The sequence below is a fragment of the Equus przewalskii genome, chromosome 8, assembly GCF_037783145.1.
Source record: "Equus przewalskii isolate Varuska chromosome 8, EquPr2, whole genome shotgun sequence".
NCBI classification, from domain to species: domain Eukaryota; kingdom Metazoa; phylum Chordata; class Mammalia; order Perissodactyla; family Equidae; genus Equus; species Equus przewalskii.
In genome coordinates this window covers 48,001,655-48,020,525 of record NC_091838.1, presented here as the reverse complement: position 1 = coordinate 48,020,525, position 18,871 = coordinate 48,001,655, and the positions used below count along the sequence as shown (strand labels likewise).

The 18,871-nt window shown below is 42.0% G+C and overlaps 1 long non-coding RNA gene across 1 annotated transcript; it reads right to left on the bottom strand.

Moving 5' to 3' along the window:
- Positions 1–7,392: 7,392 nt before the first annotated feature.
- Positions 7,393–18,871, bottom strand: LOC139085257 (uncharacterized). Its single transcript, XR_011543470.1, has 3 exons — positions 17,447–18,871; positions 14,565–14,650; positions 7,393–7,847 (listed from the first exon to the last, which is right to left on the bottom strand). It is a non-coding gene; the product is annotated as an uncharacterized lncRNA (long non-coding RNA).

Sequence of the window (18,871 nt, the reverse complement as noted above, 5' to 3'; positions counted from 1 at the left end):
TTCCAGTGCTCACCTTAAATACCAGTGTTCCCCAGCACTGATTCCTCTTTCCATGTCATACTCTGGGCTATCCTGTTTGCATCCAAGCTCTGACAACCATCATGTTTGCCAAATCTTGATCTCCAGTAGCAACCTTTCCCAGGGTCCTTTGACAAGTCTTTCCAACTGCCTACAGGATTGGACGTTTCTACTTCAATACTCTTCAGTCAACTTAAATTCATTGTCTAGTCCCAGACTCATATTTTCCTCTCCTTTCTCTTCCCCTAGAATCTCTACCATGGTTAACACCATCACCATCCCCTCACCTAGAAACCTAAAAGTTGTCCACTTCTCCTTCCTCCCTCACCATAAGATCAAAACAGTCATGAAAACAGAATCTATTTCTCAAATACATCCTTTTCTCTCTGATACACCCACGACTTTAGTTCTGCTCCTCACTTTTTTGCCTGTCCTATTGCAATAGTGACAGAGGCCGTTAATTTTCTGCCAGTATTCACTTCTTGATTTTTCTTTTAGTATAGAATCCTAAGTTTTAGCTGGACACAAGGCTTCCTAGTTAGAGACATTTCCCAAGATTCCTCATAGCTAGGTAAGCCACATGACCACATGACCACATGACTAGGTTCCAGCCAATACGACGTCAGCAGCAGACGTGATGCATTCAAATTCCAAGCACTGTCTTTGAAAAGGAAATGGTTTGCCTTCTTGCTTTGTTTCCACTTCCCACAGGGTGGTCCCACGGTTTTGACCTGAAATATGAGAACAAAAATCCTAGGTGAGTGTTTCTTAAACTTAATTGTGGAAGGGCTTGTTAAAACACAGATTGCTGGGCCCACCCACACGGATTTCTAACAAGTTCCCAGGTGACACTGCTGCTGCTGATCCAGGGACTGCACTTGGAGAACCAGTTTCAGGGGACAGGAGAGCAAAAGGATTAAAAGGAACTTGGGTCCCTGAGCCTCGTGGAGTTATGCCACTTCTGTGGCCCTTGACCACTCACTTTTAGACTGTTACATGAGAAAGAAAGAAACTCTCTTGTTTGTGCCTTATTTTGAATCTCTATGATACAGAAGCTTAGCCTATACCCAAATAATACACCCTCTAGTCCATCCTTCATGATTCAATTTACATGACCTTTTCAAACCACCGATCTGACGTGTCATTGCACTGCTTTACATTCCTCCAATCTTCCCCATTGCCTAGCACAGCTTAACTCAACCAGGATGACCTGACAAATGATAAGATCTGGAACATTGTGAAAAAGGGGCAGAATTCCAGGTGGCAAGCTGGGAATTGGGCACCACCCTCTTATATTCCTTAGATTTTAAACATCTGAGTCCTCCCAAAGGAGAAAATGTACAGTGAATATCTTCTCAGGGCAGATAATAATAATAACTAGCACCCATTTGCTCTGCAGTGGATCTACTAGTACTATTTCCATTGTGCCAGTGAGAGGCCAGAGACACAGGAGTAAGGAAATTGCCCACGGCAGACACGGAGGTGCGCAGCTCAGAACACCTCCCGGTAAGGACACGCTGCTCAGCTGCAGGAAGTGCAGACAGCAGACAGCTTCCTCCTTCAGGGGCTGCCCCAGCTGCAGAGACCCACGTCATCTGAGGTCACACACTGCTTGGGCATTTGGTGAGCGGGCCAGGTGGGGGATAAAGGCCTGGCCATTTCATCCTGATACAGAACAACTGGGACTGGCCCTCCTCCCTCCAGAGCTTCCCGTCAGGTTGGCAGAGACTTTGCTGGGTCATCCTTTGACTTCCTCGCCCAACCCTGCTTCCTCCTCTTTCTCTCACAGGTGTTGATTCCTAATAACCATCTTGCATGCCAAAGCCGAAGTGTTTGCTTCCAGAGAACCCGACCTGTGACACTGCCTGAAGTCATGTAGCTACTAAGTGGTGAGGCAGGGTTCTGACACAAGCAGTCTGCCCATAATCACAATTCTGTAGCATGTTGCAAAATCTGCTCACAGGATAAATTCAAGTTCCTTAGGGTGGCATCCAAGGCCCTTTATAATTTGATTCCAATCTTGTTTGCTCACCTTACTTCCCACCACTCCTCATAACGGCCCTATTCTACTGCCATACCCAGAACTTACTCAAGTGGTATTTTGATGGAATGCCCTCCCTCCTCCCTACAAGGTCCTTCCAAGTCTAGCTCAGATATCATCTCGTGAAGCCTCTCTGAGAACCCTAGAGAGTAAGGAACAGCCTAGAGTAGTAAAGGGAGCCTGGGAGTCTGTCGGGCCTGAGGTCAAATGCCAGCTCTGTGACATAGCTGTGTGACATGGAGAGAATTATATAACTCCATCTCCTATCTATATTATGGGGCTAATAATAGCTACCTGGGTTGTGAATTAAAATCTGTTAATCACCTAGCCCACTGCTCCTCAACGTTTAATGGGCATAGAGATGTTATGAACATCTTGACAAAATGCAGATTCTGAATCAGCAGGTCTGGGGAGCCCGAGATTCTGCATTTCTAAGAAGCACCCAGATGATAGAGATGCTTAGCAAGGCCCTAGCCCAGTACCTGTACTTAGTAGGTATTCAATGAGGTTTACTTCCCACCCCCTTCTCTATCCTTCCTGTTGATGCTCATAACATTTTGCTCATAGCACTTGCATAATGCTCATCACATCATACTTTAGTTAGTTGCTATGTCTGTGTCTCCCACTAGACTGCAAGCAATTTGAGGATAGAAACTGTATTGTCTTCCTCTCAATATCACCAGTGCTCAGCATAGGGCCAGGTATATAAAAAGGGATCAATAAATGTTTGATGAACTAAGCCTATTAAATAGAAATAAAAATATCAACTCTGCCGCTCTCCACAAGTTGTTGTAATGGGCAAATGTGATAATTTGGGAGAGAGAGCGTGGAAACGCGTATTCCGTGGTACAAACATAAAATGATCAGCCACCGACTTTCCACCCTGCAGCCGTTCAGATTTATGCAGCTGAAGCCTGTTTACTTGTGGCAGTTGCTCAGACTCTGATGATTATAAAAACTCAGATTCATCTATAGTTTAAAAATAAACCAAATTCTCTTTGGGATAACAACTGAGGCCCTCTTCGCCTATGGTAAGAAAGTAATTATAATGTAAATGACAAGGGTGTATCTTTCAATCAATCAATCATGAAGCAGGCACGGAGGACCTCTTTCCAGGTGGCACTGGGCTTTCTTTCTACCTCCTCCAAGTGAGCAAGTGATATCAGCCTTATCATCTACCGCCTGTTTGAAGGTGGAGAGATGAATGGGAGGATGGTGGAGTCAGAAGCAGAGTAGATGTGAAAGCAGTTCAGAACCAGGGTCCAGACCAGGGAGAAAACACTCACATTCCTCTTTAGAGTGGGCCTGCGGCCACGTGGTCAGAGCAATCCAAGTGGCTTTACATGGTGAATGGGCATGACTCTGACTGTGCCATTAGCAGATGATTCCTCAAGTGTTGGGAGGTCATGTGCCTCAAAACTAGCCAGGTAAAATGCATTCCTGGAAAATAAGTTCCACTTGAGGGGCTCATGCAGTGATTCACCTGAAGCTCATTCAGGTACGTTTTCCTTTCGCATTGTAAAAGATGTGCCAGGGTGGCCACCGCTGAGGGCTCTGCAGGGCTTGCCCTGCCTCTTGGTGGGGGTGAGTGGATTAATTGGTGGTAATGGTAAGGTGATGGCATGAGGGGATTGAGGTGAGCCATTGAGAAGACCCTGCGTCAGGATTAGGCATCTGGGTAAGTGTAAGATTCCAAGTCAGCTATTCCTAAGTAAAGATGGGGGTGGGGGGGATGGCGCGGAGAAAGTTAATGTGAAGGCAAAGATCCTAAAATCTAGCAACCTGGGGACCTTTGGCAAGATGTGGCTGATGTGACAGTTTCATGTAGATCAAGAATAAGTGCCTACAAACCAAAAAAATTTTTTAAATAATTTTAATGATAATGAGATAAAGTTCATGTCAAATTAAAAAAGCAGAATACAAAGCCATATATTAAGAATGTTCAAAATAAGTTGAATATATATGTATATATCATTCACAAAAATATTAATTCTGGTTATATTTGGGTGATTTTTATTTCTTTTTTTTTTAAGATTTTATTTTTTTCCTTTTTCTCCCCAAAGCCCCCCAGTATATAGTTGTATATTCTTCGTTGTGGGTCCTTCTAGTTGTGGCATGTGGGATGCCGCCTCAGCATGGTTTGATGAGCAGTGCCATGTCTGCGCCCAGGATTCGAACCAATGAAACACTGGGCCATCGGCAGCGGAGCGCACAAACTTAACCACTCAGCCACGCGGCTAGCCCCTTGGGTGATTTTAATTTCTATGTTTATTTTTTTCTGTATTTTTCCCAATTAATACATATTATTTTATTACATAGGAAAATGTTTTCCTTAACAAAGAGGAGAAAAGTTTAGAAGTAAATGAACCAAGATTAATAGTAATTATCTGTGAATTATGGGCTTGTGAATATTTTATATTTCTTAATTTTACTTTTTGTATGCTCTAGATGTTCTACACGAATATACATTGCTTTTATAATTTAAAAAATTTAAGTCTTCTTAAGGTAGATAACAGCAATAGAAAATAAGGAAAAGTTCATAGTTGCCCAGTTGCAGACCTCAAAATGATCCCTGATTCCTTCCTCCTTTACCTCCTGCACCTAATTTATCGGCAGGCTGTATTGACTCTGTCTCCAAAACATATCCGGAATCTCACCATCACTCCACTCCTCCTCCATCTCTACCTCCGCCCTGGAGGAAACCCATTCCCTGAATTATACTGCAGTAACCTCCTGATTCCTCTGATTTCGTTCTCTGCCCTATACAATCTCTTCTCCACATCATAAGCAAAGAGAGCTTTTGACGCACAAATAGGATCATGTCTGTCCTCTGCCTAGAACCTTCAACGGTTCTCTATTGCCCTTACGATGAAATCCAGACTCCTCACCCCAGCCAGAACCCCTCTCTCTGACCTCTCCTCCTATACCTCTCCCCTGCGCTTACTTCACTCCAACCACATTGTCCTTCCGTCTGTTTCTCAGTTTGGGAAGAGCTTGCATTTGCTCTTCACTCTGCCTTAGAATGCTCATCCCACAGATCTTCAAGTGCCGCTTCCTTCTTCTCAATCTGTTTTAGCTTCAACTTCCCCTCCTCAGAGAGGCCTTTCCTGACCATTTTAAAGTAGCCTGCCAGTTCTCTCCAGCTCATCACTCTGATTTTGATTTCATTTTTTGGAACACCTGACATTTTCTATTTTCTAACTGCTTGCATCAGAAAGTAAGAAGGAGCGTTCTTGTCCTTCTTATTCATGCCTGTATTCCAAAAGCCTAGAGAAGAGCCTAGCACATAGGAGGTGCCCAATATTTTAGAATGAATTAGAGGTCGGGGGAGGGTGACTAATAGAATTCCAAGTCTAGACTCATCAAAGCCAAGGAAAGGGAAAGTCTTTCTTCTGGCCAGTTCTGAGAGCTTCATGGAAAACGCAAGATTTGGGGAGGGTCCCAATTCCCACAAACTGGCCTCGACCTAGCTTTTTAGCCTTTTCCAATATTTCCAGGCACTTTCTTAAAAACCTGCCCCCATAGTAGCCTTACTCTTTCTTTTCACTCCACCCCTGCATTCCTGTATCATCAGCCCTTGAATCATTCGATCTCTAGTCCAGCTTCAGGAGAGAGCCTCGTACAACAACAGTGTAAGCCCAGGAACCTGCTCTCCTCCTTCCAGCGTTAATTCCTAGAACGCTCATGTTTCCAGAAGGAAGCTTTGATTTCTTCCTTGCACCATCTTTCCCCACTGCTCCACGTGGGAACTGCTGACGTGATGGGGGAGAGCGGTTCCAGCAGAGCGGATCATGAGAATCTGTGAATGCCGGTCCAGAGACTGCGCGCACTTTGCGTCGTACAGCACGGAGCCCCCCGCGGTGTCTGTCTACTCTTCTAGTAACTGCACTTGAGGAGAACCACTGCAGGCAGAAGTGTTACCTGAGGACTTCGCATGTAATAACTCAGTTTTGCCGTAATATAGAGATACAATTTTAAGTGCATTTGACTCAATAACATATGTACGTAGGCCAATATCCCTGGACATCCCCTAGGTCCCTTCTGCCAGATGCAGCCACTATTACCAGTTTGATAGATGATCATTTAATTCATGGTACTTAGTCATGGGTACTGGTTAAGAATCTTCAGGACTGAAAATATTTTCTCCATCCCTTGCCACACTTTCAACTATCAAAAAGACACTCTTTAATGAATATAAGGCACAAAATCAGGAGGTAGTTAGCTTATTTTTAGCTCAAATTCTAACCAGGCTATCATCTGACTCTTGGAGGCCCTAAGTGGGCCTGTGCTGTTTGCTACAGCTGGACAGATTTCTAGACAAACTAGAAAATCTGGAATCCAGAACACGATCTATACCTAGATAACACCTCTGTGGTAATTTCAGAGATTAAAAAACTCACTGTCCCCTAAGACCACTCATACGGGCTTTCTATGACAGGCACAACCACCTCCACTTTGCTCTAAGGCACCATGGTGTGACGTGAGGTCATACAAAGAACATGTGCTAAACAGGCCTGGATTCAGAGCCCAGGTCCGCTTCTTGTAAACTGTGTGACCTAGGACATGTTGCTTAACTTCTCTGAGGCTCTTTCCTCTAGAGTAAAATCAGAACAATATGTACCTCATAGGGTTGTTGTGAGGATTTAATGTAATGATATATGTGAATGGTTTTCACCAAGTAGGCATTCTCTAGTTTGTTAAATGACTTGGGGTCCACTTAAAATTCAGATGATCTTCCCCAAGAATGTCTTATGTGGCTAGTCCCATCTGATTCTATGTGACATCAGCATCCACTGGTCTCAAAGGATGAGTCTCTCTCTTCCTGTTTGGAGCCAGCCCCTCTGTGGGTGATCCCTTCGCATCTCTCAACCTGTCTCCTCCAGGACCTGCTTCCATCATTAACTTTTTCTCTCTTTCATCCATTGGCTCTTTGCTCTCGGGCTTGCTCATGTCTTTCATACTAAAAACAAAAGTCTATCAGTGAATCTTGTGTCCTCTACCACCTCCTATTCTTTTGCCTTCTTTTCTAACAATTTTTTTTTAATATAAAAAGTTTTAATATACAAACTTAAAGAGCCTGGGTGACTGGTCACACCCCTCAGGCTGGGACAGAACTTCTAGAATCTGCTCAAGGCCACAAGCTAAGTAGACGCCCCCCCCCCCCCCTTCCGTGTTGGTGGTAAATGGGGAAGACTTTGGATTCCAGCTGAGGCCTGGGGCAGGGTGGGAAGGATTCAACGGTGACCAGTGATGAAGGGAAGGGGCCCACTTCCTCTTCATTCTTCCCTGCTTTTAAGAGCCTAGGGGGATGCCAGGTGAAAGACCAGCCTTCCTTCAGAAGAGTCATACACACCATTTTAATTGAGTTCAAGTTTGACCTGGGAAGGAAGGACATCTTGGGGGTCCCCCTTCAGCCTGAATTTAGAGGACTGTATTCTAGATAAGTCCCAAGTCCCATCCTCGGCCTCTCCTCCAGAAAGCCATTGTCCAGTGGGGGCTGAGCAGGAACAAGCCTAGGCCCCAGGGGAATGATGGAGAATCTCATACTCCATAAAGTGGAGGCTTTCTAGACCCTAGAAATTGGGGGGCTTGGCAAGGTATGCAGAAAACAGAGCAGGGGCACTAACTACAGGGAAAGAGGTTCAGGAAAGCACGTTGATTCTGAGGGTCAACAGATGGTCTTCCTCTCGTTCCCAGACAGATTGCATCACTGAGAGCTGGAATCATTCCTGCGGAGCCCCTTGGCTTGTTGCTCCTCCATGAGAGGGGTCTCTGTTGGAGTGAGAGACTGCAATCCATCATCCACCAGTGGAGGGAAGCAAAAGACAGAAAAGGTTAGAGCCATCTAGTGAAAGTGGAGTGACGTTGGGGAAGAGGTCACCCTGAATTCTCTACCAGTATTGCCCTCAGCGGTTCTTCCTATCTAATTTAGCGTTCTTGTTCCCAATTGTTTGGCTCCTAGGCAAGAAGGAAGGCAGAAAGAAAAGAGGGCCCACCGAAATGATGTGGTCTACACCAGTATCTCAGGATGGAGAAGCTCAGCAAGCCTTACAAAAGAATGATCCACACTCACTGTTTTCACCTCCTCCTCTCCCATTCCCTCCCGCCACACCTCTGGGACCACCTTTCCCAGGGTTACTGAAGGCTCCCTTTGTACAGAATCCAATGGACACTTTTAAGTCCTTGTTTCCTGGATCTCTCTTGGGAGTTGCCACCACTCCTCCTTGGAACTGTTCTCTTGGCTCCTGAAATTCTTCCACTCTGCTTCTCCTTTCTGGTATCGGGACTTTTGTTCCTCTACAAGAATTCTTCCTCCACCCACCCCCTAAAAGTTGCTGCCCAGGGATTTTTCCTCAGATCATTGTCCTTCCCTGTCTTGCCCAGGCAGCCTCAACCTGTCTCAGACTTTAACTACTACCTCTATGTGGGTAACTTACAAATCTTTATGGTTAGCACTGACTTCCCCTCTGAGTGCCCAGAAACTATATATAACTGAATGCTATACATCTCAACTTGGAAATCCCACAGATACCTCAAAATTAACATTTTCAAAGCTAATCTCATTATTTTCACTCCACTTAATCCCCCACCCCCTGGGTTCTATGAAATAAACCCTGGGATACTCCTCCCTGTATTCCATGTATGAGTTCATGGCATTGGCATCCAGTCCAACACCCAAACTAGAATCTGGGGGTCCTCTTAGACTCCTCTGTCTCCCTTATCCTTCCTTTTGACATTGTGTGTCCAAATATTAATCCTGCTGGCATTTGCTTCCTAAATGTTTCTTCTCTACTATAATAGTTTAGAACAAACTATATTTCTTCTGGACCATAACCCCTTAACTGCCTCTGGACAAGGTCCTGCTTAAAATCATAATCCACCTAGAGCTAGAGTGATAAATCCAAATTTGCTCTGTCATTCTCTTTCTTAAAAAACTCAAATGACTTCCTCTTACCCATGAGCCTCAAGGTTCTCCTTGAATTGACCCCTATCTATTTCTCCAGCCACCCCCTAACTTACACTTCAATTCCTACAACTCACCATGCTAATTCTCTTTTCTGTGTCCTGGATCATGGTGAGAATGCCCTGCCCACCCCACTTTACCTAAAAACTGTTACTCAGTCTTTAAGATATAACTCAGATGTTATCATCTCCAAGAACCCTCTTCTGAACCTTTATGGTGGGTTGTGGCTCCTTGTCATCATGCTCTGTGACCATGTGTCCTAGGGAATAATCTGGAAGGCTAGCGGTCTCCTAAGACATTCCCTTGGTGAATTTACCAGTCCAGGGTCTGGTACTCAACCTGGCAGTTTCAGAACCTGAACTCATCAGCATATTGAGAACAGACCCATCTCTTAGGGGCAGGCTCAAATTCACTAACTTCTTGAAAAATGTATAAAGTCAGAATACCAACAGATTAACTACAATAAGAACTATAACTTTCTAAAGGACCGTAATACCGGAGTGTGAGAAACCAGTGCATTCTTTCCTTACAAAGAGACCTACCTATGGAGATGCCCGAGAATCAGAACCACTGAAACTAGATAAATCCAACAACTCATGGAATCAGACCAAATAATTTGATGCCTCTCTCTCTACGTCAGGAATGAGCTTGCCAACAGGATCATAGTGTTAGAAGTCAGTTAACTTATGGTCCCTGTTCCCAGGCCAAGCCAGGAAAGTCACTGCCAATGCTAGCCTCTGGAATCCCCTTTCACTTCCCTGGCTGACCAAGCTTCCCTGGCTCCTGATCTGGGTGCTTCTCTCTCATTAATCCTTTGGTGAAGTTACTGAAGAGGCCTGTAGCAAAGGCCATCCTTGTGGTTTATGTTTTGATCCTTTAAATGTGGATTTCATAGTTTAAGAACTCAACTGTACTTCCAGGTTATGTTGGAGGCCTCTGTGTAGCAGCCAAATAGAAACTAGAAACTTGAGCATTTATCAGTCATTATCAGAAGCAGGGGGCCAGGGCCTTGCAAGGGAAGCAGGGTGAGGGGGTAGGGGGTTGGCAAGAGGTTTAAGAAGTGATTCCCCTCCTCCACCTCCAACCCAGCACACTTTGAAAAAGCAGCAGCCTTTTAAACAATTTTTTAGAGTTAGAAGTTGCCACCGCCATTGTTAAGATTGTGGTGAGAAGACAACAAAGGAAGTGATGGAACCTCAGTGGTCAGACCTTGAGACCTGTAGAGAAGGAAGGCAAAGGGTAGACTGGTTTTCCTGTGCTTTCACACCTTCAGCCCCATCTCACCATCAACCTAGAGTAGTGGTTCTTAGGTACAGTGCCAGAACCAGTAGCATCAGCGTCACCTGGGAACTTGTTAGAAATGCAGATTCTCAGGCACCACCCCAGACCTAGTGAATCAGAAACTCTAGGAGTGTGGCCCAGTACTCTGTGTTTTAACAACCCCTCAGGGTGAGTGTGATATGCCGTAAAATTTAAGAATTGACCCATGGCACTCCCCAAGCACACATCCCCACCCACGTGCAGGCAGACCTGTTTTCTGGATAGATTCTCCCCGATGTTAGGAGGTGGCCTTACCTGGGTCAGCCTCAGGTACCTTGTTTTATTTATATTTGTATTCTCTGGGTCTAACACATCAAAGTTGTTTAATATGTGGCTAAGGAACTAAACTGAATTGTATTTTTCATATATGTTGGGATAAGTTCATTTATTCTGTCCTTAGGTCTCTACCATTTGGCAATATCCAAGATCACCTCTCTTTCACACCACTTCTTTCCTTTCCTCAGGGGTTCTTTGCCCCTTTCCCCATCTCCCTAATTCTAATGTACAGAGCTTGCAAAGGTCCTGTGGTGCACAGCCTGTTCTTTCCTCTCTAAATTCAGTCCCTCGAAATTCACACTGTTTCAAATATTACTGCTATGGTATAACTTCCAGCGATAGCATTCCGCCTGAAGGTCCTGGCTATCATATTCAACATGGCTGCCTCATGCTCTCTACCCAGTCTATTCCTTCCTGCCCACTCTGCCCACAATTGTCTGACTTCATTCCTTCTGTGAGTGCTCTCACCATTCATTCTCTCTCACTTTGGCTCCAACTCCTGCTCTTACAGATGTCCCTGAGTCTCCTCCATCTGTCACTTCCATTCCTTTCCAGTCAATACCACAATAGTTAAAGTCTTCATTCCTGGACAATTGTGATTGGCTCCCGACTGTCCTCCACCCCAAATCTCTCCTAGCTCTGATCCAGCCACAACTCATCACTGTCAGATTAATTTTCATACGACACTGCTATGGTCCTGACAGGGAGGGAAACAGCACCGAACAAACTATCATGAACATTACATACCCCAGTTCCTAGAAGTATCATTCCTGTCACCAAGAATTTTCACAGGTCCCTCCCCATAGAGTCCATACACCCACCTTATCCCCAGAGCTTGGCTCCTCTCTCTCCCTATTTACTCTAATTGTTCTCTCCTTTCCTCTCTGACTGCCCTCTGGAACTCAAAATTTATGCTTCATCACGTCGAGCCATTTGACTCTTATTCAGGCCATCACCTAGGATTACCTTGACAATCACAATGGCCTAAGAAAGGGCTTTGCTAAGTCTAGTTCTTTAGCTAAACACAGTTCTTTCTTCTAAGGGAAGTCTGTTGACTGCCTTTAATCTTAACAATACATTTTTTTCTCCCCACTACTGGCTGATGAAGGATCCAAGAGGTTCAGGCTGCAGTGAATTATCAACAAGACCTGGCTTAGTCCAGGCCTTTAGGCAGGAGTTCAGGGCCTCAGAGGCTTCCTGAGTGCTCCAGAATCCTGAGAAAGGGAAGAAGCCAGCTTTTAAGGAGGTGGCTGGCAAGAAAGTACAGAACTGGAGTCTGGCTGACTCTACTTCCACAGAGAAAGCTAAACCCCTTTCTTCAGGATACGAAAGAGAGAAGGCAAGAATTGAAGACTCAGAAGCCAAAAGACACTCTGACCATAGAGAAACCTCCTAGGTAAGAAGGCCAACCCACACATTTCTTGGGAAGGTGTTCCTAGATTTGCTTGGGATGACAATATTGTTTTCTTAGTGGATATGTATGTCTTAATCCTGGGACGATTTAGAATTAAATAGAGATATAATGAAGGAAATCAAACCTCATAGTATTATTTTTTTTGTATTAAAGAATCTGTATATTTGACATTTTAAATGCATTTAATGTTTTAAATACTTTTAATGTTTAGTAGTATTTAATAGGAACTTTTTTTTTTTCCAAGCAAGATTAGCTCTAAACTAACGTCCACCGCCAATCCTCCTCTTTTTGCTGAGGAAGACTGGCCCTGAGCTAACATCTGTGCCCACCTTACTCTACTTTTTTTATATGTGGGACACCTGCCTTAGCATGGCTTGATAAGCAGTGTGTAAGTCCACGCCCAGGATCCCAGCCAGTGAACCCTGGGCCCCCCGAAGCGGAGCTTACTAACTTAACCACTGTGCCACTGAGCGGGCTCCTAGAAACACTTTTAATGTTTAATAAAGTATCTGGAAAGTAGCCTTGCAATGCTGAATTAAAGTGTATAACTGGCTAGTTGATTTAGACTTTTGATTTTAAGTTAAAAATTTTTTTAAAGTTTATATGCGGTATTGGAAATTTTAAGAGAACTTATCACTCACCATATGTATTTGTTTAATTATTTTATGAGATTTACTTAAGAATTTGGGAGGGTTTGTTAATCAGAAAATTGATGTGTTTGAAAAAAATAAACTATTAAATTAATAAATGCAGTTTAAAATGATTAACCAAATGGATCAGACATCAATTTGCTAGATTTATACGTGGAATAATAAAATGGATATATTCAATACGAAAGCTTAAGCACAAGATTTTGAATTTAAAGAAATATTATTTTTTTAAGCCAAATTAACTTCTAAATAATCGTTTCAGAGTGAAAAGTCTTAATGCATTTTTAAAATCCTTTCCTTTTTCTTTTTTTATGCTACCATAGGGAAAGTTCACAGAGAAATATCCAAATCTATAAATGTGAATTCTTCTCAATAGAGAATTGCCAAGAAAAGAGCATTTGAGGCTGTGTGAGTAGGCAGCAAGTGTGCAGTCTGGGAAAGAGAGTCAGAGGTTAATAAAAATGACATGATATAAACTCTGACTTCTTATCTTCTTTCTAGACTTGTTTCTCTGGTTGCCTACAAGCATTCAACTAAACAGCCCGCAGCACCTTCAACTTTGCACTGCAAAACCTTAGCTCAACACTCTCTTATCCCCACCTCTCTGCTCTAGACCTCAGCCACAAGGCTTCCCTTCAGAAATACTGTCTTTATTGCACCACAGTCAGCCCAGCTCAACAGGCTGGAAACCTTGCAGTCGTTTTTCACTGTTTCCTCTCCTTCTCCCTGACCCTGAATCTATCATCCAGCCCGATGAGCCTTTCTCTGCAAGGTCCTCTTTCCTTCCCCTCTCCTCAGTCACCCCACAGTCTATGACCATGTCACCTTATACCAGGATCACTGCACTAGCCTTCGGTCAGTCCCCTGCTGCAATTCATTCTACACATAGCTGCCAGAAAAGGCATCAAACTTTGTTTTCATCTCTAATGTCTCATGTGTGTGAGCTTTTACCAACTCCCCAGTGTCTGCCAAATAAAATCCAAGCTCCCCTTGACATCTAAGGTCTTCTACCAACTAGCAGTACTCCTCATCTTAGCATCCTCAGCTTTCACTGTTTCTTGATGGACCCCCTCTATTTTTGTCAAGATAATTTGCTGGGCATGTTCTCCACATGACATTGTGCCCTCAGGCACATGTTTGCATAGCCACTGCCTCATAATGAAAGCTTGGATTCCTCTTGTTTCTGGCCCCACGAATCTAGTTTCTTCCTCTCCTTCCAAATTCTGTTAGCCTTCACCTCTTCCTGGGGTTTGTAATAGATCTCATCTGGCTATGTACAATTCACAATCTCCTTGGCATCTGTATACATTTCCATAATTAATTTCCATGTGCTATATTACTCTGTAACAATGTCTTCAGTTTTGCATGTGTATTGTTTCCTTAAAGATATTATCTAAATTCTTCAGGGAAGGAATTTTACCAGCCTTGTCAACCACAAGGGTTGTAAAGAGGATCAAATGAGATTGTTTATGTGGAAGTGCTTTGTAAACTGCCAAGTTTTATTCAAGCATAGTGATGGAGTAGCTGTGGTGTAGCTGAAAAAGCCAAAGATCTGGACTTGGACGTTGGACTTGGAAGAGTTGAGTTCACTCATTAGCTGTATCTTTCACCAGTTACATTGTTTTAAGCAAAATTTAATCTTTACTGAGTTCTAGTAACCTCACCAGTAAAATGGCCATAAGATGCCTTACAGGGTAGAGGGGATTGTGAAGGTCAAATAAATTGATATCAACGAAAACCTTTTTACAAAATGTAAAGTACCATGTAAATGTATATTTTTAAGTAATGACAAGGTAAGCACTTGACTAATAAATGTTTCTATAATGACCAATACATGTTGACTTAGTGACTCAAAAAGATGACAAGATGAAGGACACATACCATTACTACATAAGCAGCATCACTTCATAGATGGCATATCATGGCAGGCACAAGTAGCTTTAGTGATTCAAATGTGCTGAACATCTCTGATATACAAAAGAAGCAAATAGGACTCCAGATAAATATTAATGGAATCAAAAACCTCATATACAAACAGTATTCCTTTTAGAGGAATTTATTATGTTTACTCAATTATGAGGGACTATTGAAAGGCATGGCACTTGTCCAAATGGTCTCAAGTTCTGGGTGCTATATTTGAAATGCATTAAATATTTTCTCATTCAACATTTTTTGTTTTAGCAAATATTAATTGTACACCAACTGTATGCCAAGGACTGTTTTGGGTCCTGGAGACACATTGGTGAAGAGAGTTCAAGTTCCTGTTCTCAAGGATTTTACATTCTAATGGGAGAGAGATAATACATAAATAAAATAGTTAAAGATTATAATAAGTGCTATGAAGATAGTAGTAGTGTGGGGGCAGGGTGAGGGAGCACTATAAATGGCACATTAGGAAAGACATCAAGGAGGAGGTGACATTTAAGCTGAGAGTCACAGAAAGAGTCCAGAAAAGAGCATGCCGTATTGCGAGAGGAGCCAGTGCAAAGACCCTCAGGCAGGAAAGGGCTGGCTGCGTTAAGAGACCTATGTAGTTGAAGCCTAGTGATTAAGGAGAAGTCTGGAGACAGATCATGCAAAATGTGGTGGGCCTTGGTGAGGAGTTTGGATTTTATTCTACGTGCAATGGAAAGCCACTAAAGGGGCTTACATATTATTGAAATTATAATTATGCTATTTTTTAAAAAGTCATAGTATTATAATATAATATTTTGGGTCACTCTACAAAACTTAGCATGACTTGGTTCAAAATATAAGTTTCAAAGAAAAAGGACTAGGCATTTTTATATTTGGGCCTCCTCCATACGAGCGGGACACACTGAGTAAGGGGCTGCCATAGCTTCTACCTGCTATCTTCATCTATTTGTGAAATTAGGATTCTTCACATTCCAAATGAAAGCTATCTCATCACTTGTCAAGATAGCAGACAGGCCACCTTCAGAGATCCTTTAAATGATTCTTAAGACTATACAGTCATAAGGAAGGAGACTGTTGTACTCATATGGTGTGATCCCTAAAATAAGTTGAGGAAAAAGGTTTGTGCACAACAAACGTGTGCTATCATTACTTGTTTATGTATAAAGTACCTTTGGGATACGTAAGAAATTCATAACATTGGTCACACCCACGGTAAAGAGACCTGGGTAGCTGGGGAATACAGTGGGAGAGAATTCTTACTGTGTACCTTTTTATATTTTTTAATGTTTTAAACAACACGAATGTGTTACCTATTCAAAAAAATTGTAATCCTAAATTTTTTCAATACAGATCTTTATCTTAAAGTAAATGGACAATGTTCCAGAATTGGTGAGAAGGAATTTGCATCTCTGGGTGAATCTAAAGTTATTCTATATAATTAAAAGGAGGTTTAAAATCTAGACCTATGCTATCCAATACAGTAGTCACGAGGCTTTGTTTATTTAACTTTAACTTTAAATAAAATTAAATTTGAAATTCAGTTCCTTGGTCACACTAGCCACATCTCAAGTGCTCAATAGCCATCACCTGCATGTGACTAATGGCTACCATATTGGACAGCACAGATATAGAGCATTTCTACATCATACAAAGTCCTATCAGACCGCCTGCTATAGACTTAGGTAAAATACCACCAGGGTTATGAACCAGCTCTTAAAACTTAGCTGATCAATACATAGAGACTCAGGAGTACAATACTTCTAATATATTCCAGTGCTAATTTCCCCAAGATGACTCACTGGAATGGCACTTTGAGGGCCAATCAAAACTCCCAGCATTAGATTTCTAAGGCAGGTAGGGGTGTAATTTTGTCACTCCCAAAAATCAGTTCACACTAGTACAGACACTGGCAGTTATGGCCTAAGAGTTAAGAATTATTTTTCTAAATGTAAACTTAGATTAAGCAAAACTAACATACTTGAAATTTACTGAATTTGATATTCTGCACTCATTCAATAAGTGAGTCATTAGTACTAACATGTTAAGGATGAGTAATAAGATTCAATTATATTCAACTTCTTTAGTACAACTCATCAAATTTCTCATTTTTGCTATCATTATGAACTTAGCTTTTCACAAATTAACACATTTCAACTAACCATAGTCATCATTTTCCTTTTGATGCTCAAATTGCCAATGAGTGTCCCTTTAAACTGGCTTCTGTGTTCTTCCATGCAACATCATTATTTTTGAAAGCATTCTTGCTTTCTGGCTCAATAAAATGTTCAAAGACTCATCTGTACCTTCCTAGACCCAGACTTGAATCAGCCACTTTCCTAAGTCATATTGTTTCCTTTAAGTGAAAAATAGTATTAGACCCCCAAATTTAGGCATTAGGAGTGCATGTGCTCAGGCTCATCATGGTGGAGTAATATTATTGGTTGGTCATTTCATTGAACAGAGTTCAAAAAGGTATACTTTACTAAATGTCATTAGTTTATATTAACATTTTCAACTTAGTTCTCACATTACAGTATACCTACTTCAATTTTTATTCTTTGTCCAATTTATAATTATATTTCCCTTTTTTATAGTTCAATGAAACATTCAATTATCATTCTAAAGAAAAATGTTGGATTCTTAACAAAGTTAGCATAATCACTTATTTCTTTTATCTAATGATAAAATCATAAAATAGTAATATAAATATTAATACTAACAGTGAAACTATTACATGACATTCAAATTTTTCTTTGCTTTTCTCTTAGAATGCATCTCACTAAGGATGTCCAGGCCAATTATTTTGCCACTCAAGTCTTCATTTTGCATGCTTATATAACACTTACAACAGTATAGTTTGATCCTCTTGTCTTTGTCCACATGAGCACATCAGCAGGCAGATAACTAACACTTCTGAGTTCTTGGATGTAGTAGCCTCAGCTTCTCACTTTTTCCTCTCAAGAAACTAGGATTTTGTTTTTCAAATGCAAATTATCTTATCAATAGTCAAATGATAGACAGTCAGATAGGCTATCTTCACATTATCTTTTAAAAATAGATTTTTATATGGAAATAAATGGACAATGTTCCAAAATTATTAGTGGAAAGGAAAGGGTATCATGAAGTAAACCTGGAGTAATTCTAGTAGGCTTAAAATCCAGACTATACAATTTTAGATTTCCAAGTCAGAGACACACTGGACAGGTACCTACACACATAATTCTGTCACTGCAATCATTCAATGGACATTTGTGAGGACATAGGCAGTTATCCACCATTTAGCATTAATACATTTTCTTGCTCAACCTATGAATGAGCTCAAAGAAAGATTTCTAGAAGGAAGTTGTTCATACCTGGTTGGTTTCCTAAAAGAAAAAACAAAATCAGTCAATGAACCATAGTTACAGGAGGTGCCTAATAATTAATAACACAAGACCAGAACTGGTTTTCCTCATTTAATCTGACAGATGAGTCACTTAATGACTCACGAGAGCTGCCGCAGCGCTCTATCAGGGCCAAACCCAGAGGAGGTGGCACCATCACTGAATGCACCGCTAGTGGGCCTGGACCTGAGCTCTAGCTGTGTGCTGTTCATCTCTGGGCCTCACTTTGCTCCTCCCTTGAGCTGTTTGTTGAGAAAACACGCTCGCTAAATGGTGGCTGTTATTAAATTAGGGAAACTTAGCCTGATTGTTCCTCTCATGCCCCCAGCCCCAAACACCCAGAGCTGAGTTCAATGCACCTGCTTTGTGTACCCAGAGTTGTGCTCACCCTACTACTATACCACTTATTGTGTTGCATTGTAATTGTTAGCAATCATGTCTGTCACCCCGTTAGACTATTCTTCCTTCTTGTAATATTTCACCATTATAGGGGTCTCCAGAAAGTATACCCTTCAGTTGGGAATTGCTATATTCCCTGATTATTCACATCAAAAAGGTCTCTTAGTGTTAGACTTACATATCGAATGAAACCAGTCAACTCTGATTTATCTCACATCACGAGGTATAAGTTATTTCAGGTATATCCTAGATAGCAGTAGCTTCAAAATTATTTATAAATCTCCAATGACGTTATAACAGTCTTTTTTTTTTAAGATTGGCCCTGGGCTAACATCTCTTGCCAATCTTTTGTTTTTTCTTCTTCTTTTTCTCCCCAAAGTCCCCCAGTACATAGTTGTATATTCTAGTTGTAGGTCCTTCTGGTTGTGCTGTGTGGAACACCGCCTCAGCATGGCCTGACGAGCAGTGCTAGGTCCGCGCCCAGGATCC